The following is an 11,311-nucleotide window of genomic DNA, read 5'->3' on the forward strand; positions in this document are numbered from 1 at the left end:
ATAATGCGCTTTTAAAATCAAAGCGACCTAAGTGCTTGTGGCAATTGGAGCGCCGCCTCTCAACAAAAAATGCCCCACTGGCTTAATTGGTTAGCGAATGCCACTGTACTGGCGCCATTGCTATCTATGGTTTGTAAACTGACTACCTGTGCTAGTCTACGCACCACCTCGTTTGGGTAGAAATGAGTAGGTAACGAATAATTATATTTTTTTTCTACAAGATGGATTACTTTTGTAGTCAATACAAAATAATGGTAGGTCGTGCGTTGTTCTGAGTGCGAGCGTTCCTACACATCGGGAGAAACACGGTTTGAGTCAGTACGCGATGCAAACAGAGCCGTTTTTTTTTTTTCTGCGTAGGATGTGTATGCTGGGGTCGCGGCTAGACCGCCTAGAGAAGGAGAAGGTTAACCTAGCTTAGCATGTTGTGACGCTAGAAAAAGAAAGCAAGAGCGAGCAAGAAGGAGCAGAGGAAGGTGGTAGTTGAGAAGGTAGCCAACGCAGAAATGAAGCTGAGGGCCGCCATTCTGCAAAGCAATGGTGAATGCTTCGATGCGAGCACCGCAAACGCGACTGGCTTCGAAACGGGAGCAGGTAAGGTAAACCATGCCGAAAGCAGAGGCGGACACGTCAGTGTTGGTCGCGAAGGGTCTACTACCACTGACGTGCCGACCGGGGAGGAGACAGCAAAGAGAAGGGAGAGGGTGAGACGGGGAAGGAGGGCATCGCAACCTCAGTATAGCTTGCGGCGACGAGGGAGGAAAAGCGTCGAGTCGTCTCTGTTGGTGATTCAAACACGCGCAAAGTACAACCGGTGATAATAGAGAGGGTAGGAGAAGGGTAGCGAGTCTAGCAGATTAGCACGCTTCCGGGGAAACGGATTAGGGGAAGTGATATCGAAAGCCAAGCAACACATGTGGGACGCAACAACGGAGGAGACGCACCTAGTGGTGATAATGGGCGGAGTGAGGACGTGCTGCACGGACTGGGTACAGGGATCGTGAATAGCCACAGTGGTTACATATCTGCGCAATGTTTCAATGAAAGTGTAAATCGCAGTGCATACGGTGCCAGATGTTGAAATGCAATGACATGAAATTGAAAGGGCAGTGCTTAAACAGGGAAAGTTGGGCGCCAGACAAGGCAATGAATTTTACGAAAGTCGACATCAATAGAGAAGTGCACCGAGCAGGTCACTAAGGTGCTGTCTGTGCGTGACGGAAAACATTTGAGCGATAGTGCAGCAACAGCGGTTGGACGTCGATTTGTGCTACGGGCAGTAGCTATTTTAGGTGGGCCCCTGGCAATCAGCAAGGTAGAATATGGATAGAATTTAGCGGCACAGCAGAAAGGAGCAGAAGTATGTCGCAAAGAAAAGACGCACAAGGGGTAAGTATGCAGGTGGTACTATTTGTTCTATAAATATGCAGGGAAGTCGCAAGCAGGAAAAATGGCTGAAAATTCAAGCGCAGTGGAACAACGAAGCTGTTAGCGTGTGCGCATCTAGGTGATTTGGATGCAGCCGCCTGTTATTGAAAATATTCTATGGCAGGGGTGCTACAGAATGACTCGGTCAAGAAAAATTGGAGGCGTAGGCATGCTAATTAGAGGAGGTATGAAGTAACAAAGGGTACAAGAGACATGTGGGGAGCATTATTGGATTATCGGTGCATGGGAACGCAAAAGACGTAGGTAGCTTGCTGTAGCTTATCTATGAACAGGTAGTGATAGCAGAGGTCAAAAATAAAGAATTCATTGATTACATCATAAGTGATATTATTGTGTTCAAGAAATCGGGCAAAGTTGTGGCAGTGGGAGATATGAATGCGCACATGGAGAATTTAGACGATATACTCACTACAACGGTTCTCTAGTACTGGATCTGTGCGATGAACAGAACCTTGTAGTACTTAACAGGGAGAATAACTGCCATGGACAGTTACCGTAGCAATGCGAAAACAGGCGGTCATGTATCGACTACGCTTTCGCGTCAAGAACGGTCTACGATGGGTTATCCCAAATGATGACAGATGAACATGAAAAAGATAGCCTTGGTAGCGATCATCAACGTATAACCTTAAATTCTGGAAGAGATATTAACGCGAAGCACGAACAAATAGCATCAGAAGCTCGGTGATATGCAGAATGGCAATGCAGTCCAAGCTATAAAATTAGGACTGTCGAAGTGGGCAATTAAAAATTGTGTACTGTGGGAGCTAGAGAGTGGACCCAGACCAGGCAGATGCTTATATGATAGCATATTTGAAATACCTCAGTGCCTAGAGATTTTAGTAGCTAAGAACAGGCCTTTATGGATAGCATTTCTCGATATTAGCGCAGCCTACGACAACGTAGACAAAGAATTGTTAGGGGATATTCTCAAGCACAAAGGCATAGATGGCCTTTTCATGCAGATGCTCAGGGAGATATATGAAGACAACTGAGTATAAAGTGTATGGGATGCCAAAAGTGCAATGAAGTAGTGGAAATTTCGCGAGGACTGCTGAAGCGATTCTGTACTATGTCCCCATTTTTGTTCACGCTTCATCTTAAGAGCATAGGAAGACGACTAGAAAACAGTGAGTTAGGGCCAGCTTTATCATACATGCACAATTGTCAAATGGTGCCACAGAAAGTCCCTGGTCTTGTGTATGTGTATGACATAGTCTACTAGCGGACAATCCAAGAGAGACTTTCAGAGATTTCCGAATACGTGAGGCAACGCAGAGACAAATCTAAGCCTTATGTTTAGCACAGAGAAATCGGGAATAATGATCTTTAATGAAGAACCGAACAGTTACGTGGTGTCTGTTCAATAGCAAGTCATATTCATAGCCAAGCACTATAAATACTTCGGCGAATACATAAACGAAAGAAAAACTTCCTCAAGCACCCACCATGATAATCTAGAAAAAAATTTCAGAATACCTAAACATTTCTTCTGAGTTAAGAAAGCGAAAGCATTAATATCCAATTGAACGTCGCTGAGCCCGCTTTCGACTTATGAACTCGTCGTGGGCCAGCGATTGAGTTGAGACGCTTGGCGCCTTTTGATTTGGCCTTGCCGTGGCACAGTTACGCCAGGGATACATGTAGCGGAAAACCGGCGTCCAGGCGACGAAAAACGCCCGACGGCCAACGCTAGCCCCTCGGCGTGCAAAAATTTGACTCCCGCCGGATAACCAGACCGATCGCAAAAACGGCCCCCGGTGAAAATCACCGTCGGAAGTGGCGGGACTGCCTCGCGCGCTCACCAGGCATCGCGACGATCGATCGCCCTCCGACTTCCGGCAGCTGGTTGGGGTTTTTTTTTTTGCGTATTTTTTGCTTTTCCATCGGAGCGTCCGTCGCGCGTCCGTACGGCGTGCTAAAGCGACGGAATGCGGGCGTTTGGGCTAGTTTGGCCGCGCACTTTCGGGCTCTCTGCGCATCCAAGGGACACCTTTGGTCATTATAGCCGGATACTGAATGTTTAAAAGCACAAACTTGTGTAACCTTATTTTTCGCCTACAACTTTAGGTGGGGTGCTCACGAAACAGATAATTAGTGCGGTGCAGTTTTCTTACTAACCCGATCGAAGGTGCTATGGCACAAAATAGTGCGTGCATTGTACTGCTTTTTTTTATTATTGTCTTGTTTGTGTGTGTGGTGGCGCCCGTATGGGTTTGGGTATATGGGACGAAAAGGTTTCTCGTTCGCGGCACCCGAAGCTGTATTTTTTAAATGTTTTTCGCTGTCGGCACGCGTGCTCGCAAAGCTTGGTTTTGTTCAGAAAGCACCGCTGCTCTACAACAACCGCAAGTCCCTTCTGCTCGAGTGTCTTGAGGGAAAAGAGCGACGACAGATTATAGCTAGAAGCTGACCTCACCTGGTCTTGTGGCTGTTTGCATCTGTGTCGGCCTGGGCGGCGCGCGGAATGCTTAGGGCATCGAGAACAAGAGCCGCTGACAGGCCCTTCTCACGCCAAATACCGATAATTCTATCGTCTCCGGCTGCAGTAGTAAACGCTTGTTGTTGGAAGAGGCTTTAAAACAGGAAGTGAAACTGAAGTAAACATGAATAACCACAATGTGTCTTTTGCACAAAGTAAACTAAAGTTACAGTTGGAGAACCACAAAATCTTCTGGAACGGCTTCGCTGCGCGGTGTCACCGCGAAATGTAGCCAGACGGCGCAAAGCCAGCCCGCTAAAACGCTTACAGCTCAACGAAATGTGCGGAAATCGTTTGTAAGCTCCTGTGTGAAACCTTTTTTCCAAGTTGGTTAGCCATTAATAACAAATAATACAATAAAAAGCCTAGTTAGTATTGTCTTTTTCTTATCTCAAAAACAGATTCCTAGCGCCTGGCAACACTGAAAAATACGCGGCGAGCACGCGGCTGCGTCCACCTGCTTATCGCTGAATGCAAGCGATGGCAGCGAACCATCGGCGTCGTGCCGCCGCGTCTGTTTGTGCCGGGCGATGTTCACCGTGAAGGTTCGCTCCATGTATCCCGGGCTTTATAGACTGGAGGCGAGTGCTTGCGCATACAACCAAAGCGCTGATAGCACAGCCTTCCGAGAGCGAGAGCGAGGGCGACGTGGCGTCGCGGCGATGCCCTCTCCCCTCACGTAACGCATGGTGCGCTAGAGCGGCAGCAGCTGTACGCTTTCGCCCGCCCTGCTCCGCGGAGGCGCGCTTGTAAGGTTGCGTCGCCGCCAGTGGGTATTTATCCGCAATTTGGCTGCTACAGACGACAGACGCCGGCTTTTTCGCTCGGTGGTGCATTTGAAGCTTTCGCATAGTACGAAAGGGAGAACGGAATGCAGGAATATAGAATCATAGAGTACTTAGTAGCACATTATGTTTGTGGTGGTGCTTGGAAACGGGAAATGAGTAATGGTGCCAGTGCTAAGGTTTGCAAATGCCGTTTTGTGGTTGAACTCAGACTTATTGTGGGGGTTCGAAGTTCAATAAAGATAGGCAGGGCGGTTGGCGTTGGAGGGTCACGGGCCCAGCAGCGCAAGGTGACATGCGTTGGGCCTCCTTTTAATCCATAGAAATGCAGAATAAGAAAGACCCAGGAATACTGATGAAAATAAATGGGCGTCTAAAGTGCACAAATATCTGTACCTGACAGCCGCGGACGCAGAATGGAGGAGGAAGCTGACAATGTTGGCAATAAAGTACAGGGTAACTTAAGGTATATATAGACAACCAGGAGTTATCAAAGAGAAAGTAACATACAGAGAGAACGTAAATTACAGTAGCAGTCGAGATGAGCATTAGACGCTTACTATATAGGTTCCAGTACACACACTTGCGCACTTTGGTCGCCCGTTTATTTGGATCCATGCTACCTAGTTTTTATTCAAAAATAATTTACTCTGACTTCAAAAGGGGTCCAACCCATGTCACCCTGCAAGAAGCCGGTACAATAACTCATGGCGCGACAACTTGCGCAAATGTGGACGCAAACCCACTGGCTCAACTACGCGAAATTGGAGCGGGCGCCGTGCGCCGGCGGAGTGGTGCATGGAGGCGGAGCGCCGGTTGTTCTTCGCGAGTTTATTGGGATGCATTAAATGTTTGATTCTTTTCCTTTTTCAACTACGTGTGTGGTGAACGCTTTAGGATAGCGGGAATGCCAAAGAATAGTAACACCGCATCCTTTATAACTCTTACCTGATTGCTATTGCCATTTTTCGCTTAATAGCTACGAAGAAAGTTCGAGTAACGACGCCGCCGACGTCAACCACAAAGCGTAAGTTCTTACTGCAGTTAGTATTCTTGAGATACTTGCCGTTAGCTACCTATGTCAGGATGTCAGATTACGTGCCACCCTTCATAATAATCGTAACGTATAAAACATAGAATCACCTTGACATAGTAGTTCTGCGCAATGCGACAAGGTGGAGTAGTAATTAATCAAGGGAAAATCACACATCCACCCGTTCGTAGCAATTGCTAGAAAGGAAACCCATACCGGGGAAAAAATTCAAAATACCCATACGGGTTCCTCGAATGGAAAGCCTCGCCGACGAAGAAAAGTCCTGGTCCGATACTCGAACACGGGACCACCTCCTTTCCCTGGCAGCCGCTCTACCATCTGAGCTAAGCAGGCGCCTAGCAGGTAGCCTTCCTTTTTTTTTTTCTTTAGCCAAGCCAAGTTCTCGAAAGCGAAACGACGCTTTTGTACGGGATTGGCAGTTGAGCGTGTGGCCGTAGCCACGCGTGTGCTAATATTGTAGTGCTGGCGCCCAAAGACGGCACAACAAGTCGACGGCATTTTGCAGCTTACACGGAGACAACGCAAATCGCAAACTCGCGCGCTTACAAACAGCATGTGCGCCGCCATGCTCTATGGGACTCGTGAGCAGCTCGTTAGCACGGACTTTTTTACTTCGCAATACATATAGAATGAAGCGCAGGCGTCGAATAATACAAGAACTGCAATTTTAATAAAATAAGTACACTTTACTTAAAAGCAGCCGACTTGAGTGCAGTAACGCCCGCTGTGGTTGCTTAGTTACTGTGGTGTTAGGCTGCTGAGAACGACGTCGCGGGATCGAATCCCGGCCACGGCGGCCGCATTTCGATGTGAGCGAAATGCGAAAACACCCGTGTGCTTAGACTTAGGTGCACGTTAAAAAACCCCACGTGACCCAAATTGTTTCGCAGGGGCCCATTACGGCGTGCCTACTAATCAGATCGGGGTTTTGGCATGTAAACTTCCATTATTTCATTATTATGTTGTTGTTGTTTTTTTTTTGGGGGGGGGGGACTTAGCAATCTCTTACACCACGTCGGAGTAAAAACTTTAAGCGCCACGCTGCGCGACTTGCTGGTTATTGAGACTTTCTTTGCTAATTTAAAATTTTATTTCCTACCTAAATCACGAGCAGAGTGCTGGATTCATACCATAAATCATGGTCATTTCCTTTCCGCCAAGGTCTCACAACACATTCTGGCCAATTGTAAGTCCCCTTAAGTTTTTGAAGTTAGACGTCTTGTCGTGGTGCGCCGTTCTTACAGTGGGGACGCGTGCACCATCCAAATGTTCTGACACTTTTTGGAAGGTCAAAAGTTTCATGTTCTAACGGACCACAAGCCTCTTGCCTGCGTGTTTCGAAGTAATTCCTCAAAGTAGATCGCTCGAGAACTTCGTGAGAAGGCCTATATACGCGTCCGAAGTTACCACCGACATATGGTACATTAAGGATCCGCACAAAGAGGCTGCTGACACACTCGCCTGCATAGCTGCCACCAGCTCCACTGCGCAAGCCGTAGACTGGGAGACCTCCGTGACGGCGCAGCTTGAGGATGCCGAGTAGCAGGCACTACGTAATGACTCCCGTTCCCTCCGACTGCAGCTGTTACCTCATCCGTGCACATCCAGTATGACTTTAGTATGACACATCAGCGAGCCTTCCTCGGCCTTTCGTACCGGTGGCCTACAGCCGTGCTGTTTCACACTTCGCACGACATCTGCTACCCTGGTATCCGAGCAACGCAGCGTCTCGAAGCGGAGCGCTACGCCCGCCCTCACATGAACACCGACATACGTAACTGGACCCGTATTTGCATGTCCTGCCAATACACCAAAGTTATGCGTCAAAGTAAGTTCCCGATTCATCCTTTCCTGCCTCTTGACTGGAGCTTCGACCACGTGCACATCGACGTGGTTGGACCACTTCTTTCCTCATGCGGTTGCAGCTATCTGCTATTGATCCTGGACTGCTTTACGCGTTCGCATGAGGCAGCGGCCATGCGAAACATCAACATCACTGCCGAATCTGTTGCCCAAACCTATGTGTCCACCTGGGTCTCGTGCTTCGCCTGTCCCGGGTCTGTCACGGCAGATCGTGGACGGTAGTTTGAATCCGCCCTATTTACGATCTTCGCTCATCTTCTCGGCAGAGGCCACTGCCTCCCTCCCCCCTGCGCCAACGGCATGGGCGAGCGACGACATCACCAGCTGAAGACTGTCCTTACGGCACACTTCAACCGCGAACAATGGGTTTACCATATTCTCAAGGCACTGCTTTTTCCGCAAGCGCTATGGCAATGAACTAGGCGGCTCGGCGGCGGAACTCCTTTTTAGTAAACCCTTGCGGGCTCCAAGTGGCTTCTTTTTCTCGAAGGACTCATCACCCCTGCCACAACACTACATCTGGCTCCTCCAGGGCTTCGTGAAGGTTCTAAGCGCTGTACTTGCTCGCATATCAGACCACAACATCTTTGTGCATACTGGCCTCCCGTCTGACACTCACGTTTTTCTCCGGCTCGACGCCCTCAAAGCACCTTTGGTGCCTGCTTACGACGAGCCGCTTCAGGTTCTTCTATGAAAAGCAAAATCGGCAAACGATTCTTCAGAATGGTGGTGAGAAATCGCCAGTCTGGATGGTGTAGAACTGACCTATCTAGATACCTCTTTCCTTACATGTGAGCCTCTATGTCACCATAGCTACTTCCCCATGTACTTGATATCACCTCGTCGCCGTGCCCGTTTCGACAACCTGTCAAGGAGGGACGCCTTGTAGCACTCTCTTTCCACAGTTTAAGAAAGCTTGCAGAATCGACAAACCTAAAAGAACGAAGATAGTCAAGATAAGCAGTTTGTGGCGTACGCATGAGCACTAGACAGATGGCAATTAGGTCAAGATAAACATACCTGCTAGCGGGACTTCGGTAGAAGCCCATACGTTCAAAACATGGCGTTTTATCAGTTGTTCATGGGGCTTAGCTCCATCTGTGTCACGAGGGAACACTTCCGGCGGAAGAAAAAAATAATGTGAAGTCATATCAGTTGAAAACTGAAGTGACTTAATTTTGTTCTCTAAAGCGCGAAATTTGTTTTGATGGGCTTCCGTTGTAACGGTATGTTCAAGTTCCCCGAAACTCGACCCGATGGGCGTTTTAAGCTTTTAGCGCGGCAAGCGATGCAGCGGGAAATCAGCCGTACGGGTGTCTAAATTGCACCCTCGCACAGAACATACTTTCTTTGGAGGCCGACTAAAGCTTTGAGTGCAGAGTGTTGGTCACATCGTCGGACGCCAAGCCCGTCGGGCAGCGAAGCCACACGAAAACATCTAAACAGTTATCTGGCGGTCAGAACGCACTACTTTGGCTGCACAGGTTAAGAAAAAATGAAACCACCCGCACCACCAAATTTAAGCAAACGTTGACAAGCAAATCAACACAACGTGTGACAGGGGCCTATTTTACCAGGTAAACATCAGGAGCGTGCCTTTCTGCACACTTCAAGAGTTGCATTGCATTACATTGCAATTGACAGTGGCGTCGACCTCCCCCCACGTTTTATGGTCTCTGAAAGAGAGCCGTTTATTGATAATGCTACAGTAAAATAGAGTTGTATTTCCTTCCGTCGCCACGCGTATATAAAACTGATTAGTGATTTCATTTTCGTTGAATGAGTCAAACGGTGTCTCGTTTTAATTAAACAATATCCTTTCTCAATGTTTGTTCCCTCCTCACATAGTCGCACTTCAATCGCTGCTACCATAACCGCACTTGCTGATGTCGGTGACAATGGCTTCTTAGCCGCTTTTTGCCCCAAGCTTCGGGACCTATTTGAATCGACATTGGTTAGGTTTTGGAGTTAGACGTCCTGTCCTGGTGTGCCGTTCCTACAAGTCATTACTCCGCTTCTGCTGCTGAGCGAACTCTTCTTGCCTTTGCGTTTTTAAGACGCTCATGATGACGTCACTGGTCCTGGGATGGCGCTTTTGTCAACCATTGGAAGTATATTAAACAAACAGATTTACACACATGTACCATCATGAGCAAACACGAGAAACGTACCATCATGAGAAACGTAGTTTTATCTAAGAAGCCGTTGGGTCACAAACGCTGCGATGTTCTACCTCACCTAAAGTCGTTTTTAACGGCTAGAGAACACAATGTTTGCCACTTGCACGCTTATGTTCTCTTACTGTTACTTTCCAACCGCGCAAATCAATAATACATTAATTTGTTCAAAGTTTCGTTGCAATCAGATCACATTCGGATTACTATCGTACGGAGTTCGATCACCTTGTTCTTGTTGTTCTTTTCATTACTGCATGGTGCATCTCGTTTTTTAACGCTCGTGGTTACCGTAATGCGGTTACAAAGAGTGAGGAAGAAACATCCAAACAAGCCCGAGAAAACTGATAAAATTAGAGAAAACATTTGCGGCTCACGCCTCCGTAAGCTGAAGCTGTAATTTAGTTCAAACGAATTATGTCTATGTACTGCTGTAGAGAATACAACCTTTTACGTCGATTCTTCAAATCTCTAGGATACCAGTTCACGACGCCACCATTAATCTGCGTGTACGGCAGCGGCTTCAACAATACCCTCGAGTTTCCCGAGGAAGGCTTGTGCGACCTCACCGTGTTCGATTCGCTGTACAAGGACCACCGGAACGCGTGGCAAAAGCCCGAGAACGACCTTCTGCACTTCCTCAGTGGAGCCAGAGCGCACAGGAAGTCGCAGTTTGGTCTCTCGTTCGATTTCAAGTGAGTGTTGCCAACTTAATCGGATGAAAGAAGATAGATTTAAGAAGAGTGCAGTGACTAGCGTGCTCTGCTTGAATGCTCCGACAAAACTTTTACTTAGAGCTCGTCTTTTCGTGTTCCAGCATCGTAGGGGGTTGTAGTTTGCATTTTATTGGTTATGGTTTCGCGTGTAGTATGCGTGAAAGTTGGCACAGAAGCTGTGGTGTGGTGTTCCCTTACTTGCAATGCGTCTGCGCTGCAAGCGTTTGGTGGTTTTCTGTGCAGAAATCGCAATTATGAAGATGATATTCAGTGAGTGCACATTAAGAAGCCCTGGGCGCCTAAATTAACCTGGAGACTCTCTCCCCCCTCCCTTCCCTTACGGTGTGCCTCATAATCCCATTGTTGTTTTGGCACGTAAAGGCCCAGTTTTTCATTTAATGTGTTTTCATGTTTGCGTTCTAGTGTGTGCTTGTGTGTGCCAGTGTAGAAAACACACACTGCTTAGCCCGGAAAAGCCCATGTACACACCGTCTCAATGCGAAGATGTTATACGGTTGTGAGAGCAGTGCGTACTAAGAGAAAATTTACGACAAAATAAAACGGAATAGGTTTTCAGCTATTCACGCAAAAAAAAATCGCCCATTAACAAAAACTGAGTCCACTGCGATGACCTGGCAGCTGGATATGGCCGTCTACTTCCTGTTATTTGCTAGCTAAGTGCAAGTTTAGGTAATATATATTATATATGTTTGTGTGTACGCGAACGAGAACAAAGGGAACGGAGGAGGAGCCCGATTTTTATTATCACAGCATAAACGCCAATAAAC

At 47.6% G+C, this 11,311-nt stretch overlaps 1 long non-coding RNA gene across 1 annotated transcript in view; it reads left to right on the forward strand.

Moving 5' to 3' along the window:
- LOC142584892 (uncharacterized) overlaps nt 1-10,358 on the forward strand; it is a 36,372-nt gene extending 26,014 nt beyond the window's left edge. Inside the window, exon 5 of the long non-coding RNA XR_012828957.1 lies at nt 10,283-10,358. This is a non-coding gene — a long non-coding RNA (uncharacterized LOC142584892). The remainder of the gene's footprint in view (nt 1-10,282) is intronic.
- Nucleotides 10,359-11,311: the final 953 nt, after the last annotated feature.

This window comes from Dermacentor variabilis, chromosome 6, assembly GCF_050947875.1.
Source record: "Dermacentor variabilis isolate Ectoservices chromosome 6, ASM5094787v1, whole genome shotgun sequence".
Classification (NCBI taxonomy): domain Eukaryota; kingdom Metazoa; phylum Arthropoda; class Arachnida; order Ixodida; family Ixodidae; genus Dermacentor; species Dermacentor variabilis.